The following is a 16,913-nucleotide window of genomic DNA, read 5'->3' on the forward strand; positions in this document are numbered from 1 at the left end:
TCCTTTCGGAGGGGCCTGAGCTTTGTCTGCCCCTCCCCCATGCCATTTCCGGCCTCTTTCCTTGAACATCCTGACTCGCCGGGCCTCAGCTCTGCTCAGGTTTCCTTAGGAGGCACAGTGACTGCGTCCCCACATTACACCAAGTTTTGGCAAGTCTAGTCCAACTGACAAGACTTTCTGTCACATTTCCCTACAGCTACTTAAAGCACACTTGACCGGGTAATGGAATACCTTCCATTTCGGGAAGTGGAGGGGGGCTCACCCAGGCGAGATTAAACATGATGACAGTTCCTAAAGGTAGGGGGTGGAATTTAGGCTGAAAAGTAAGACAGCAAGACTGGGTGGAGTGGGGAGAGGATCAGAAGTTAGTGCACCAGCCGGTGCCAGCCTGGGTTGTGGGGCTGCCCAAGTGGCCACTCTGCTCAAAGGGTCCCCGCCTCTACCCCTGCTCTGCAGAAACCCGCCCCCCCCCCCCAGATCAAACTAGGGGGAGAAGGAAAACCAGTTGCGGGGGAGCCCAGTGAGTAGAAGAGGGAGCATTAGGGCTAGAACTGCATTGGCCTCATATCTTGAAGACCAGAGGACCGGCGGGCAGCTAGATACATTGTGGTGAGCATTTCGTAATGTATATAAATGTTGAATCACTACTGTACACCTGAAACTGGTACAATATTGTGGGTCAGCTACGCATTGATAATAAAAAAAATTTTTGAAGTCTGCTATAGACAGTCTGCACAGCTTTTTATGTGGACATAGATTTTCAACACATTTGGGTAAATACCAAGGACCACAATTGCTGGATCATATGGTAAGAGTATGTTTAATTTTGGGGGAAACTGCTCAATTATCTTCAAGCGGTCATACCACTTTGCATTCCCACCAGTAGTGGAAGAGAGCTGCTGTTGCTCCACATCCTTGTCAGTCAGCATTTGGTCTTGTCAGTGGTCTGGATTTTGGCCATTCTGTGCAGAGGTATCTCATTGTTTTAATTTGCAATTCCCTAATGACATAGGGTGTGGAGCATCTTTTCACGTGTTTATTTTCCATCTGCATATCCTTTTTTAAAAAAGATTTTATTTATTTATTTATGAGAGAGAGAGAGAGAGAGAGAGACATAGACAGAGGGAGAAGCTCCATGCAGGGAGACTGATGTGGGACTCCATTCTGGATCTTCAAGATCACGCCCTGGGCTGAAGGCGGCGCTAAACCACTGAGCCACCTGCACTGCCCTCTGCATATCTTTTTGGTGAAGTCTTTTCAGGTCTTTTGCCCAGTTTTTAAATTGGATTGTTCATTTTCTTATTGCTGAGTTTGAAGAGTTTTTTGTATATTTTAGATAGCAGGACTCTATCAGATGTATTTTTTGTTTTTTTTTGTTTTTTTTTTTTAATGTTTATTTATTTATGATAGTCACACACAGAGAGAGAGAGAGGCAGAGACATAGGCAGAGGGAGAAGCAGGCTCCATGCACCGGGAGCCAGACTTGGGATTCGATCCCCGGACTCCAGGATCACACCCTGGGCCAAAGGCAGGCGCTAAACTGCTGTGCCACCCAGGGATCCCCTGTTTTTTGTAAATATTTTCTCCTAGTCTGTGGCTTGTCTTCTCATTCATTTGGCAGTGTCTTGTACTGTAGAATGGTTTTTTGTTTGTTTGCTTTAAGATTTATGTATCAATTTGAGACAGAGAGCACAAGAGGGTGGGGGGCAGGGTGGGCAGAGGGAGAGAGAGAATCCCAAGCAGACTCTGCTGAGTATAGAGCCGGACTTGGGTCTCAATCCCACAATGCATAAGATCATGATCTGAGCCAAAACAAAGAGTCAGACACTTAACCAACTGAATCACCCAGGTGCTCCAGCACAGCAGAAGTTTTTAGCTATAATGAAGTCTAGCTTATCAATTATTTTTTTCATGGATAGTGCCTTTGGCATTATATATAAAACCATACCCTAGGTCACCTTGGTTTTCTCCTAAATTATCTTTTTTTTTTAGGATTTTATTTATTCATGAGAGACACACACAGAGAGAGAGAGAGAGAGGCAGAGACACAGGCAGAGGGAGAATCAGGCTCCATGCAGGGAGCCTAATGTGGGACTTGATCCCAGGACTCCAGGATCATGCCCTGGGCTGAAGGTGGCGCTAAACTGCTGAGCCACTCGGGCTGCCCCTAAATGATCTTTCGATGGTGGCTCTTCAGTGAAGCATACAGCCACTTCTTTTAAGAGAAACCATCACTGTGATACCTAGTGAAAGTGTAGTACCAGATGTTTGGTCAGTTGTCATAACAGCTAGAATGCAGGACCTCAAGCAACAAGTTCAATTCTTATTTATCAGTGAAAACTAGAAACTGAACTTCTTCAAATAGAGGAGCAACATTGGGAAAAGAAGTTCCTGGAAAGCACAGACTCATTTAACAATGAACTTGAAAGGTTGTGTGGTTCAAAGGTAGAAGTGGATCAAGAGAAAATTGCAGTTGAAATTGCACGGGCAGAGGAACCGACTTGCAAAAGGCAGGGAGAAGGAGAAAGAGGCAGCAGAGCAAGTTGAACTGGATCAGAGAGCAGCATTGCTCCTGAGGAAGAGCGAGCAGGTAACAAAACTGAAGAAACGTAATATGAAAAAGCATTCCACCAGAGATAGAGGAGATGCTTTGAAGAAATGACAGAAAGCCAAGAGAATGGTGAAGAAGGCACGTCTGGTCCTGAGAGTGAGCAGGAGTGGTGGAACTAGTGAGAGCGATGCTTGACTTGCAGAGCAACAGTGCAACACAAGAGGAGCCACCACAGGACCCTATATGGGAAGATGAGAAAGAAAGAAATGTGGCCTTGTTTAATGTGGTCTAAATAACTTTATAGGGATGGCTGAGTGGCTCAGTGGTTGAGCATCTGCCTTTGGCTCAGGGCATGATCCCAGGGTCCTGGGATCCAGTCCCTCATTAGGTTCCCCACGGGGAGCTTGCTTCTCCCTTTGCCTATGTCTCTGCCTCTCTCTCTGTGTCTCTCATGAATAAATACAATCTTTAAATAAATAAAAAAAGAGAACAACAAGAGAGGGATGGAGCCTGGAGAGGCCACTTTTAGGTAACAGGCTTGAGCAATGGAAACTTAATCAAGGCAACCACGAAGCCAAATACAGAATGGCTCATTAAAGGAACCACCTTGGGGGCACCTGGGTGGCTCAGTTGGTTGGGTGTCAGCCTTCAGCTCAGGTTATGGTCCCAGAGAGCAGGGAGCCTGCTTCTCCTTCTGCTTGCTGTTCCCCCTGCTTATGCCCATCCCCTGCCTCTCTGTCAAATAAATAAATGAAATCTTTTAAAAAATAATAAATAAAAGACCCATCTCGAAATAACCACAGGTTCTAACTGACCAATTATAATCAGGCACATTTCCCTGGATTGCTAAAAAGGGAAAATTGCATAAGTTCCCATACTTCCCCATTCTGCCGTATAACTATGGCCCCACCACCACTGCCTCCTGGCAAAGTCTCTCCTTTGCTGTCCTGCCCTCTCTTCCTTGCAGTACATTCAATAAACTTCTAGCTCCTTTGTTCTGCCTTAAGTGAATTCTTTCACTGCCTGCACTGCTGGCCCTGACTCAATTGGGATGCCTCCATTTGGGTGTCCCCTCCCAATCAGAGCACCCCAACTCTCACTATCACTGCATGGCTGATCAGATGCTCTCACCTGAAGACTGATGGAGACTGAAGGACTGAAGACTCTCCTAATGGAGAGACAGGAAGGAGGAAATGGACAGAAGTCCCTTATCCATGTCAGTGCCCACCACCATCCATGTCCCACCATCCTTGTCCCTTCATCCTCTAGGCAGTGGGGCACTGGCCAGATTGCTCTGGTGTGAGGCTATTCCTGTTGTTCCTCCTGCCTGGCATTTGGGTTCCTGGCTTTCCCAGATTCTTTCCAACACATCCCATCTTGTTTAAGCTAAGTTAGCTATTTTGGTTGGTTTCTGTTGCTTGCAGTCAGGGATTCTAACTGACACATGGCAGGAAATGGCTATCCCAGCCATGATTCTGCATTTTCTCCCCAGTTCAATAATGACAAACTAGAGCTCTGTATCACAACTTTAAATTTCTGAGAGAACCAATCTGATTGGCCAACTTAAGTTAGGTTGGCTCCAGACGAAGGCAGAGGAACATGATGCTGACAAGGCTGACAGGGAGGCTGGCAGGACATAGATCCACATATGGTTATGCTGACTGTGTAATGCATAACTCCAATAACTCCAATGGGTACCATTCACACTACAGACATTGTAAATATGCATATTCTATTTTGGCAGATGGCAATAAAAGGTATTATGAAAGGGGCACTTTTTCTAATTCTTAGTAAAGTGTCCCATGGACTAGTGGCAACCCAGTTGGGCCCATTCCTCAGCAGAGGGATTTGGTTAGCAGCTCTTAGAGAAGATAACCAGGGCCAGGTACACCCCACCAGTGGTTCTACATATCACACATAGCTGGCGGGGGGGTCCAGTAGTCTTGATGTCTGGCACACACATATCATCCCCTCTTTGTGGGCAATAACTGGTTGTGAAACACCTAACATTTAAAAAGTAGTTCAAGGCTTTGGAATAGATGGTCTTGGAAAGGATGACAGGGAGAGTGGGCAGCAAAGTCTGATAAGCCAGGTTCCACCCAAGGGGTTCAGGGCTGCTGCACATTCCTAGCAAAATGCACCAAAAGATTTTTCCTCTCTGTAGTCCCCCTGGAGAGTGCTAATTTGTTCAGTCATTGGCTGTGTGTCAGCTCTGCATTATGTGCTGGGGGTACAGCAGGAATAAAAGAGGCAAGGTCTAGTCTAATGCAAGAGACAGGCAACAAATATTTATTAGATTATGCATGTGCTAGCAAAGGGGAAGCCCAGAGTATTAGGAGAATGCCCTTACAATAAGGGAATCAGACTTAGAAGTCAGGAAAAAGGAGAGGATGAGTAGGATTCAACCAGGTGAAAAGTAGGATAGTGTAGGTGAGGGAGGATTTGTATAAGCTATGGGTTAAGCTCCTGTTAGAAAGAAATTGAAAAAATGAAAAGGGGCAAATAAGATACAAGTGCTTTCTCTCCTATAAAGTTCTAACAATAGAAAAAAAAAAAAGTTCTAACAATAGGTAGGGTCCAAAGTGAGTAGATGTCTCATCAATGTGAAGTCAGATCAAAGTAACAGTGGTTTAGGGGCACCTGGCTGGCTCAGTTGGAAGAGTGTGTGACTTTTGATCTCAGGGTTGTGATTTCAAGCCCTACATTGGGTGTAGAGATTACTTAACAATAAAATATTTAAAAAAACAACAACAATGACAAAGTAACAGTGGTTAAACAAGAGAGAAATGTCTTTCTCTCTCAGGGAAAGGTCCAGAGCTGGAGAGGCCAGAGTTGGTACAAAACTTCTTCTCCATTAAATCTGTAGGAAAGTTATCTACTAGAGTTCAGTTGGGGAAGCAGAACCACTAAGTCATAGAATCAATGATTTATTACAGGAATTAGACTTTATACAATTGTCAAGGGAGCTAGAGAAGTAAAGGTCACAAAGAGGACTGGAGGGTGCCAGAAGAGCCATGACCTAGCTTTCCAGAAGCACTGGGTCCATAAGAAATGAATATTTATTGATATGTAAAATGTCAAACTTTGAGCAAGAAGAAATAGAAAATGAGCCAACAATCAGGAAAATAACTGAGATGACAAGGTCATCTCCTTTTAAAAATGTTTTTCAGCTCTGTTGGCTTAAGAGCAAAGTTCTACCAAACCTATTGCGTTACATTGCATGTCTATTTATTCTGATTCTTTGTTTCTGGGGGCCTTACTAACCCTGGGGAGACTGGCCTCTGCGGCCCAGCCAATTCCTAGAGACAGCAGAGGATTCAGCCACGAGAACACCTTTCACATATAAACTAACAGGTCCAGAGCCCACACCCCTATGCCTCTTCTAGCCAGCTCTTCCTGCCCCAAGCAGCTACTATTTCTTTGCTCCCATCACACCCAGGGCCAGGGACCAGGCAATTTAAGGACAGTTCCTACACCCAAGAGCCTGTTGAAATTATTTAAACCAGCCAAGCCTAAGCCTGCTTGCCTTGCCTTACATCATTGCCTCCTGGCCACATGCCTCAGAGCTACTCAATCTGGGCTCCATGAGGGGACATATGAGTGTTGTTGGCTGCAGCAGAGGAATCAGCGGCATCCTAGGTATCCATCACTAGGACAAGTAAATGTGATAGATAGATGCATTCTGTGGAGTAAATAGGTAGCAGTTAGAAGCAATGGGTTTGAGATATTCTATGAATAACGTGACAAAAGTAAGGACTAGAAAGTGATCTCAAATGCATAAATACATAAAGCACAATATATTTTTCAAAGATACATATATACCCAGGGACATAAGCCAAATACAGTATGTTAAGTGTCTTTGGGGGAAAGGGCAAATATGAGCAGTGATGGAGATGAAGGAAAAAAAATAAGCATATCAAAGAATACAAGAGAAGGCCCTGTATGAGCCCCTGATCCTGATGCATGATCCAGGGAATATGGTGAATTGGACTCTGCATCTGAGGCCCACCCCAGCCAAAACACGCTCCCCTCCCCCTGCCACATACATGTAAAAGCTACATGTCAGCTCCCTTAAAATCAAGTCAGGTGCCTCTAAGGTGGGAAGTAGAAGGACATTCAGGTGGATCCTGGGGCACAGGCAATGTTCTATTTCTTGACTGCATGATGGGGTATTCATTTTATAACTAATTGTTAAATAAGTTGTATGGATTTTTCTTTATTGTTCTTTGCATCTTATTTACAAACATAACCTATTGCGGTGCCTGGGGGGCTCAGTCGATTAAACATCTGGCTCTTGATTTTGGCTCAGGCCTTGATCTCAGGGTTATGAAATCAAACCCCATCTCAGACTCTGCACTGAGCATGAAGCCTGCTTGGGATTCTCTCACTCTCCCTCTGCCCTTCCCCTTTCTGCTGATGCATGCATTTTCTCATTCTCTCTCTCTTTCTCTCAGAAACAAAACAAAACACAAGTTCTTTTGGAGCTTCTATAGTGAAATGAGGACAGGGGGCTTTGCACATTTGTTGTCTACCTTGCCACATCCCCCTCCTGCCTCCTTGTCTCTGAGGGGTACTGAAAAATACAGTTTCAAAACCTTCAATGTGGTCCAACTCTTGTTTCACTGAGAAGCAAACTGCAGTCTGTGTGGGGCACCTTTGGGATGGCCTCTGTCATCTTCCAAAAGGAGCTAAATCATCTGCTGGCCGTAATGAGCCATGACCAAACCAATGCCAAGGGATGAAGGCTTGGTCACTCTTGACCCCAGAAGGCTCTCTAAGTGCCGGGCACTGAGCTGGGCACAGATGGTAGAAGTCTTCTTCCTGCCCGCCAAAGAGCCCAGACAGTCCCCAGTAACTGACCCGTGAAGTCCCATCCATGGACTTCCTCTGCCTGGAAATCCTGCTGTCCTTTTCTTGACCTTGTCAGGTTCTCTGCTTGTCAGTGCTTAACCTCAGCCAGAGCCCTCTTGGGAGAGAGTTAGGGAGATGCCGATTTCCTGCCCGCCCCCACCTGAACCCAGGTTCACCTCTTTGGCTTGAAGCCATCTGTCAAGAAGCGGCCACCTCTCCTTTTTGGAAATGACCTGTATGTCAGTTTCAGCGTATGTTTAAAGATGTCCCGTGGGTGAGGGGAGAAAAGGATTAAAGTAGCTTGTTCCCTTTCCCTGAAACAACCTTAACATCCCAAAAAGTAAAATGTTAGATCTTCTTTTAATTTCTACTTCAGGGATCCCTGGGTGGCTCAGCAGTTTAGCGCCTGCCTTCGGCCCAGGGCGTGATCCTGGAGTCCCAGGATCGAGCCCCGTATCAGGCTCCCTGCATGGAGCCTGCTTCTCTCTCTGCCTCTGTCTCTGCCCCCGCCCACCCCCTCCCCATGTCTATCATGAATGAATAAAATCTTTAAAAAAAATTTCTATTTCAGAGGGCTTGGGTGGTGGGACAGCCCCAGTAGTTGAGCACCTGCCTTTGGCTCAGGTTGTGATCCTGGGGTTCTGGGATCGAGTCCTGCATCAGGCTCCTCACAGGAAGCCTCCTTCCCCCTCTGCCTATGTCTCTTCCCCATCTCTCTGTGTCTCTCATGAATAAATAAAATCTAAAATAAATAAATTAAAAAAATCTTATTTCATGGAAGATAACCATGGAGGTGACACAACTTGCCCAAGGTTACCAGCAGAATGAAGACTGGACAATAGATCTGTCTCTAGATCATGTAGCTACCCAACCCTCTCCAGAAGCCATCAGGGTGTGGGGTGGGGGACTGTTCAAAACCAAGTACCTTTCTAACTCTGGGGGGAGACTTGTGGGAAGTTACTTTTTCTCTGGAAAGAGAATGGGGTCTGTGCAGAGAAATGAAGCTCTGCTGGTCTAGATGGCCCAGAGGTGCCAGGTGCAGAGCCTCACTCTCACCCATGCTGCTCGAGAGGTGGGTTCAGTGGGTTTTTTGTGCAGGTGGGAAGAACCCGGAAAGCTGAAAAGAGCATAGCATAAGTGGTGGCTATTTTGGGGAATCAGAGCTATTGTGAGGTGGTGAGAGTCCAAAGGAACAAATCTTGGGCTCTTGGAGGAAACACAAGGACAGGGCTGTCAGGAGCCACTGAGGCTCTGGGACACACTACACTTAGCAGGGGTTGGGGGTGTTTGGGGGGCGCTTTGTGACAGTTCTGTAAGGTGGAAATAGCCAGCCTCTGCCGGGAGACCAGCCACTTGCAGGCGGAGGGCCGGGGCCGGGACACACTATAACAGGTGATGAGCTCCGCCTTGTGGCATGTTAGGGTAATGGCAGCCCTGAGCTCAGGCCTGGGCATCTGGGGAAATTCCTTCCTTGTCCTGTCTGGAACTGATGGAGCGCTTACAAGTGTGTTGGGTCTTGCACGAGGCATTTATATCCACCGGCTCACCTTCACAGCAGCTGACACAAAACCACTTCTCTTCATTAGCGCTTGTCCTCCCTCCATCCTCAGGTGTGAGCTGAAGCCTCGCTTCCTCCCAGAAGAGTCCTCTGACCCCTGCCCCAGGTCCTGTACCTCTAGTTGGTACTTCTGGAAAGCCTGGCTGTCTCTCTGACACTTGATGCACTTTCCTATTATTCGTGTATCTAATGCGTACCTTCACCAATGGGCCATAACTTCCTCAGGCAGCTTACCCTCCTTTACAATTGTGGCCCAGAGAAGGAACTGAATTAATTTTTGTCAGATGAATAAATGGTGAATGAAAGAGTATCCCCGATATGTATAGCTTGGATGCCAGGGTGACACTGCAGCCTGCAATAATGCAGTGCCCCAAGCTAGCACTCACGCTAGGGAGAGTGTCTCCAAAGACCACTAACCTTGAAATCTCAAGCACTTCCCCTTGCAAAACCCCAGCTGACTACATGTTATATTCCTTTGTATTTGCACCATTCTTTCACTGGTGAGACACAGGGAGAGAGGAAGCAAGGGAGGAATTTTATGACATAATTGTCTGGTGTTGAAGCAGGGTCCTGGAGAAGGTTGATCCTGGCCACGGTTGCTGAAGTGAGAGAAGAGAATCCTTAGGTAATGACCCTGGCAGGTGAACCCAAAGAGGACATTTCTTTATTTATTTTAAGGATTTATTTACTTATTTTAGGGGGAGGGAGGGACAGAGGGAGAGAGAATCCCAAGTTGACTCCACGCTGAGCACAGAGCCCAACACTGGGCTTGATCTCATGACCTTGAGATCACCTGAGCTGAAACAGAGTCGGACGCTGAACTGACTGCGCCCCCGCCCCCCATGCCCCCTCAGAGGACATTTAAACTGGTCTCTGATCCTGGGTCTCAGGTCAATGGGGTCAAGGATCCCACTGTCGATCTCTCACTGTACTGCCTTTTGTGAGGTTTTAATACATGACTTTGGCCTCTCCGGTCAGAGGTTTGTCCTCATTCGTCATCTGTGTGTAGTGGTAGAAATGGCAGTGGTGTCAGCAAAATCTTGGGCACCCAAATGTACCACAGAAACACCTGTGGCAATTCTCAGAGCACTGGGCAGACTCCTCACAGTCTATTTTTACAGATGAAGAAACTGATACTCAACGACCAATATAACTCGCTCACAATCACACAGCTGGTGACTGGCAGAACCAGGATGGTGATCCAAGTCTGTGGCTCCAAATGTGTGCTCTTAAAATTTGTTTTGATTAAATAATATACAATACAAAATCCAAACAGTTCCAAACAGCGACACGTCAGCCTTCCTTCCACCCTCTAGCTCTGGTATCCTGTTGCTCTCCCCGGAGAGCCAGAGCTCTATTTCCCTTGGGTATCTTTCCTGAGCTTTTCTACACATATTCGGACATAGCATACGTGGCAGGCAGCCTAGTAGGTGCCCTATTCTGCATCCTGTTATTTACACCTAACACTATAACTAGAGTTTGTTCCACATCTGTATATTTAGAGCTGTCCCATTCCTTTCAAGGCTGTATACTATTACACTGATAAATAATGTATTGTCCTGGTCCTCTACTGATGGACATTGAATTTGTTTCCAATCTTTTTTTTTTTTAAACTTTTATTTATTTATGATAGGCACACAGTGAGAGAGAGAGAGAGGCAGAGACACAGGCAGAGGGAGAAGCAGGCTCCATGCACCGGGAGCCTGACATGGGATTCGATCCCGAGTATCCAGGATCGCGCCCTGGGCCAAAGGCAGGCGCCAAACCGCTGCGCCACCCAGGGATCCCTGTTTCCAATCTTTGAGATTACAGATAATGCTCCAACGAATATGTTTGTACACATGCCATTTCACACATGTGCACATACAGCTCCATCAAAGCGTCTCAAGCGTTTGCTCATTTGTTTGTTTGGCCATTCATTCATTCAGGCCTTGAGGACACCGAGATGACTTGTCCCTGGTTCCCCCCTGGAGGAGCGTGCACCTTGGCAGAGATGGTGAGTGGGGCATGGAAGAAGTATTGGCCATCCTGCTTCTGGAAACCCGAGGCTGACCACAGGTCTGAGGACTGACCTGCTCCAAGCTCCTGGAAGGATTCTGGGACTCATGTGGACCACACTCTTCTTCACACTGCACTGTGCCCTTCCCAAGCCTTCCTGTGTATGACAGTGTTCTGCTTCAGTTGTCAATCTTCATCTGAGTAGTGTTCAGGGAGGTGGGTTGGAGATGGTAGGAACAGGTGCAGGATGGAGAGCACCTTCTTGTGGACCTCTGTGGAAGCATGTGGGGAGATCCAGGAGAGCCTGACTCTCTTGGTCTTCTGGTGCTCAGTTGGGTGCCCTCAAGACCCCTCCTTTGCCTCAGGTGCTAAAGGCATGGAGGAAGAGTCCTCTTAAATCCTGGCATCCCCTACTAGACAGCAGAGGTTCAATTTTAGGGGTATCCTGTGTCCTGGGCTTTATGTGAAAAATCGAGGATGTGAAATCGAGAGAAGAGAAGGAATCAGAGAAAAGAGAATTGACAAAACAAATACAAAAATGAAGGAAGGATCAGAGATGGAAAAAATGGCAGCCAGGGCTATAAGGATGCTTGCCTTGTATGGCCATGGTCATTGGGAGAGAGTCAGGATACAGATGGGAGGAGGAAGGAGTAGTCCTGGTATTGAGAGCTTTTACAAGTGACGGGTGTGGTAGGCAGTCTCTGTGATGGTTTCCAGTGATCCCTGTTTCCTGTGTAATCTCTCTCCCCTTGTAGAATCACCCTCCCTTGAGGGTGGGCTGTACCTAGAGACTTGTTTCTAATGAATGCAGTATGGCAAAAATGAGGGAATGTCACTCCTGAGATTAAGTTATGAAAAGACTATGTATTCCATCTTGCTTTCTCTCTCAGACTCTCTTGCTTACTTGCTCTGATGAAGCCAGCTGCCATGTTGTGAGCTGCCCCGTGGAGAGACTCACATGGCAAGGAATTGAGGGAAGCTACCAGTAAATAGCCAGTGAGAAACTGAGGGCTTAAGTCCTCAGTCCAAAAACCCTTAAGGAACTAAATTCTGTCAACAACCATGTAAATGAACTTGGAAGCAGACCTTCCCTAGTCAAGCCTTCGAATGAAATTGCAGCCCCAGATGATACCTTGACCATAACCTTGTGAGAGGAAAACATACTAGCAGAGGGTTGGATGAATGTATACTGGGCCAATTTGTAGTACCTACCACACCTTCCATTGAAGGCAGAACTCCATCCTCTCTCCCAGAAATTCCATGGACTCAATCCAGCTAGCCCATACCCACAATCCTCCTCTACCTTAGCCCCAGCCTAATTGTCGCAGGGAAGAAGGATCTTCCCTATCCCACCCACTGTAAAGATGTCTTGTTTTTTTTTTTTTTTTAAGATTTTATTTATTCATGAGAGACACAGAGAGAGGCAGAGATACAGGCAGAGGGAGAAGCAGGCTCCATGCAGGGAGCCCGACGTGGGACTCGATCCAGGGACTTCAGGATCACGCCCTGAGTCAAAGGCAGATGCTCAACTGCTGAGCCACCCAGGCATCCCAAGATGTCTTATTTGTTTTAGTGAAACACAGCCTTGTTCTCTGGGTACAACCAATGTTCAGTAATTCTCACTCTGTCTGTCCCTGAAATGCCAAGATCAGGCTGGTGGGCTTGGGGTCATTGTTACCCAAGTCCCCAACTATTCTTAGCAAAGTTTCTGCCTTCACACAATAGGCCTTAATTATGAGAGCCCCAAAACAGAGGAATCTTGGCTTATTATAATTCAGAGGATTCCCCTGAATGCCAATGAGACTTGGTGAATCTCAATCTTCAGTCCTCTCCAGGTCTTGTCTCCTAGTGTCCTGCTGACTGAACTATGTGGGGAGGGCAGTGACCCTGCATTCCTCTTACCAGAAGATGTTCTTGATCTCTGTGGATGGGAGAAGGAGCCCACTAACAACTATTATTAAGCACCACTCTGACTCTACTCTGAGACAGGCACTGGGACAGAGTTGGTTATAACTCAGAGGATGACCTCTGGAGCTTATGGTCTCATGAGAGAAAAAGGTAAATAAGCACTCAAAACCTCATGATGAATGTGATTAGAGAAGAATACCAAGGACATTTGGGAAACTGGGAAGAAAGCTTAATTCTTTCCCAAGGGCAGTGAGGCTTTGCAGAAGGTAAGAGTTTACTGGGTCCGAGGGGATCCCTAGGTGGCTCAGTGGTTTAGCGCCTGCCTTTGGCCCAGGGCATGATCCTGGAGTCCTGGATCGAGTCCCACATCGGGCTTCCTGCATGGAGCCTGCTTCTCCCTTCTGCCTCTGCCTGCGTCTCTGCCTCTCTCTCATGAATAAATAAATAGAATAAAAAAAAAAGTTTACTGGGTCCAACAAAAGAGAAGATATTCCAGACACCAGAAATGACATGCACATGGTCACAACAGCATGAGACTGTGGCGCACTCAGGGAACTACACACTACTTGGTAGAGCTGGCACTCCAAGGAGACAGGGAGACAGGAATAACTGAAAATTTTCCATTTTTTACTGATATGGAAAGATGTCCAAGATAGGTTATCAAATAAATAAAGCAAGTCACATGAGCGTGTTTATGGTGTGATCCTTTTGGATTCTGTATTGAGGATATACCTATATATGCACCTGCTTGCATGTCAATGTCTGGAAACTTACTGAAAGAAAACAAAAAATCAATACTTGAGGAGTTGGACTGGAAAGGAGAGAAGAGAAAGGAAAGGAGGAAGAGAGACACTCTTCCTTTTTACCCCATACCACTTTGCACTGTTTGCATTTGCATTATTTTACAATACTGATATGTTAAAATAATTTGATGGAGGAAGTGATATAACTGTATTTTCCTTACAGAAAGATCACCTTTATGAGATTTGGGGAACAGTTTGAATGTGGAATGGATATTAGATGCTGTTAAAAAAAATTATTGTTCAAAAAATTATTGTTCATTTGAGCCACATATGAAAAGAATCTTACTTTTCAGAGGTCAATAGCATGATATCTAATATAAAAGGATTTCTAGGCCCTGGGGAGACTCAACAAAAGCTGAACCCCACGGATTTACTTATCCTCTCGCTGTGTGAGTTTCTCCAGCAGTGCTCTGTGGCCTGGTGAAAGAGAAAGCATTCGGTGGAGATGTGGCTCCAGCGCTGGGGTTTGTCAGCAGCATAGGTTAAATGCAAGGGCAGGCTGCAGTTGGAGAGGGGTTTTTGGCCATATGGAGGAGAGCCAGAAAGTCCCCAACTACAGTGAACAACTGTGTGTATATGTGTGCTTGGCTACTCCACATGTAGACACACTCCAATTTGGGAGGAACCCTTTGTGTGTGACTTGGAGGAAGGCATAATCTCATCTGCCCCCAGAGAAGCAAAGGGGCCAGAACTTTTTCTCTCTACCCCACTCTCAGCCAGCCCAGGGCACATGACCCAAGCTAGGCCAATTAATGCTCCTACCGGAGATGTCTCAAAGATGTAGGGACAGGTGACAAGCTATTCAAATTTATATATCAGCCCTCTGAGCTATCCAAGCACCCCCAGGTTGCATCCTTCTTCTTCCTCTTTCTCCATCTTGCTGCTCAGAATATAGAAGTGGTTATGAGGGACGCCTGGGTGGCTCAGCAGTTGAGCGTCTGCCTTTGGCTCAGGGTGTAATCCTGGAGTTCCGGGATCAAGTCCCGCATCGGGCTCCCTGCATGGAGCCTGCTTCTCCCTCTGCCTGTGTTTCTGGCTCTCTCTGTGTGTGTCTCTCATGAATAAATAAATAAAATCTTTAAACAAAAAACTATTAAAAAAAAAAAGGAAGTGGTTATGAGGGGCATCTTGGTGGTTCAGTTGGTTAAGCATCTGCCTTCAGCTCAGGTCATGATCCTAGGCTCCTGGGATTGAGCCCTGCATCAGGCTCCCTGCTCAGCAGGGGGCCTGCTTCTTCTCCCTCTGCCGGCTGTCCTCCCTGCTTGTGTTCTCTCACTCTCTCTCTCTCAAATAAAGAAATAAATAAAATCTTATTTTAAAAATAAGAAGTGGTTATGAGACATTTTGGAATGTAGACCAGGGCAATATTTTAGTGATGGTAAGAAAACAAGCTTTTAGGAGCCTAGGTTCTGGGATGGCCTTCTGAAATAGAGACATCCTACCACGGCCTCTGGACAGCGTACATTTGGGTTGTCACATGAGAGAGAAATAAACTTCTATCTTATTTAATCCTTATTTTAGGTCTCTGTTACTTAAAGAGTAAGTGAATAAGTAATGATGATAGATAGTAAGCCCCCAATGATAGAGAATGTAGGCATCTCTTTCGATTCCCAGACCTGAGTCATTTCACAGACCCAAAGCCCCTTAAGTAAAAGGGAAATTAAGCATTTGTAATGAGGAATTCTGTAATAACAGCACAATAATGTTCTTTCACAATTATAGCTACCATTTATTGAATGTAATTATGAACCAAGCACTGTTCCAAGTGCTTTACACGTATTAGTTCATTTAATCCTCGAAACTCTCCTATAATCCATATACCAAAAAGTTGATGAATACATTGCAGCAGGTACAAAAATGAACTCAAAATGGATTATAGATCTAAATGTAAAATTTAAAACTATAAAACATTTAGAAGAAACAGAAGAAAATCTTTATGACATTGGGTTAGCCAAAGATTTCTTAGTTATAACTCCAAAAGCATTATCTATAAAAGAAAAAATTGCTAGACTTCCTAAAAATTTTAAACTTCTGCTCTTCGGGTAGCCCTGCTGGCCCAACGGTTTAGGGCCACCTTCAGCCCAGGGCGTGATCCTGGAGACCGGGGATCGAGTCCCATGTCGGGCTCCCTGCGTGGAGCCTGCTTCTCCCTCTGCCTATGTCTCTGCCTCTCTCTCTCTCTGTGCCTCTCATGAATAAATAAATAAAATATTTTAAAAAATAAAATAAAATAAAATAAAATAATAAACTTCTGCTCTTCAATAAACTCAGGGGCGCCTGGGTGGCTCAGTTGGTTAAGCGTCTGCCAATCCCAGGGTCCTGGGATCAAGGCCTGCATCAGGCTCCTTGCTCAGCAGGAAGCCTGCTTCTCCTTCTCCCTCTGCCTGTTATTGCCCCTGCTTGCTTGCTCTCTGTCAAATAAATAAAATCTTTAAAAAAAAAAAAAAACTTCTAAAAGAATTAAAAGACCACCTACAGATTGGAGGAAAATATTTGTAAAACAGATATCTGATCAAAGATTTCTATCCAGAATACATAAAGAGCTCTCAAAACTCAATAAAAATAAAGTAAGCAATCTAATGTTTTAAATTAGCAAATGATTTGAAGACATCCTTTACCAAATAGACACATGGAAGGATGATTAACATCATTAATCATTAGGGTAAAAAAATTAAAATCACAATAAGATATCATTACTTTAAAATGATTAAAAATTGGGATCCCTGGGTGGCGCAGCGGTTTGGCGCCTGCCTTTGGCCCAGGGCGCGATCCTGGAGACCCGGGATCGAATCCCACATCGGGCTCCCAGTGCATGGAGCCTGCTTCTCCCTCTGCCTGTGTCTCTGCCTCTCTCTCTCTCTCTCTCTCTCTCTGTGACTATCATAAATAAATAAAAAAAATTTTAAATAAAATAAAATAAAATAAAATGATTAAAAATTTAAAAACTGAAGTATAGCTCAGGATATGGAGTAACTAGAAATCTCATACCTTGCTCATGGAATTGCAAAGTGGCACAGGCATTTTGGAAAACAGCATGGCAGTTTCTTATAAAGCTATACATACATACCTACTAAATGACCCAGCAATCCCCCCTTCTGAGTATTTAACCAAGAAAGAGAAAAATTATGTTCATACAAAACCCTAAACATGAATGTTTATATTGACTTTATTCATAATTGCCAAAAGCTGGAAGTAATACTAATGTCCCTTAACTGATGAGTGAATACACAAACTATGATACATC

At 45.3% G+C, this 16,913-nt stretch overlaps 1 pseudogene; it reads left to right on the plus strand.

Moving 5' to 3' along the window:
* Positions 1-2,178: 2,178 nt before the first annotated feature.
* On the plus strand, positions 2,179-2,843 carry LOC144300847 (SWI/SNF-related matrix-associated actin-dependent regulator of chromatin subfamily E member 1 pseudogene; annotated as a pseudogene).
* Positions 2,844-16,913: the final 14,070 nt, after the last annotated feature.

The sequence above is a fragment of the Canis aureus genome, chromosome 29, assembly GCF_053574225.1.
Source record: "Canis aureus isolate CA01 chromosome 29, VMU_Caureus_v.1.0, whole genome shotgun sequence".
NCBI lineage: Eukaryota > Metazoa > Chordata > Mammalia > Carnivora > Canidae > Canis > Canis aureus.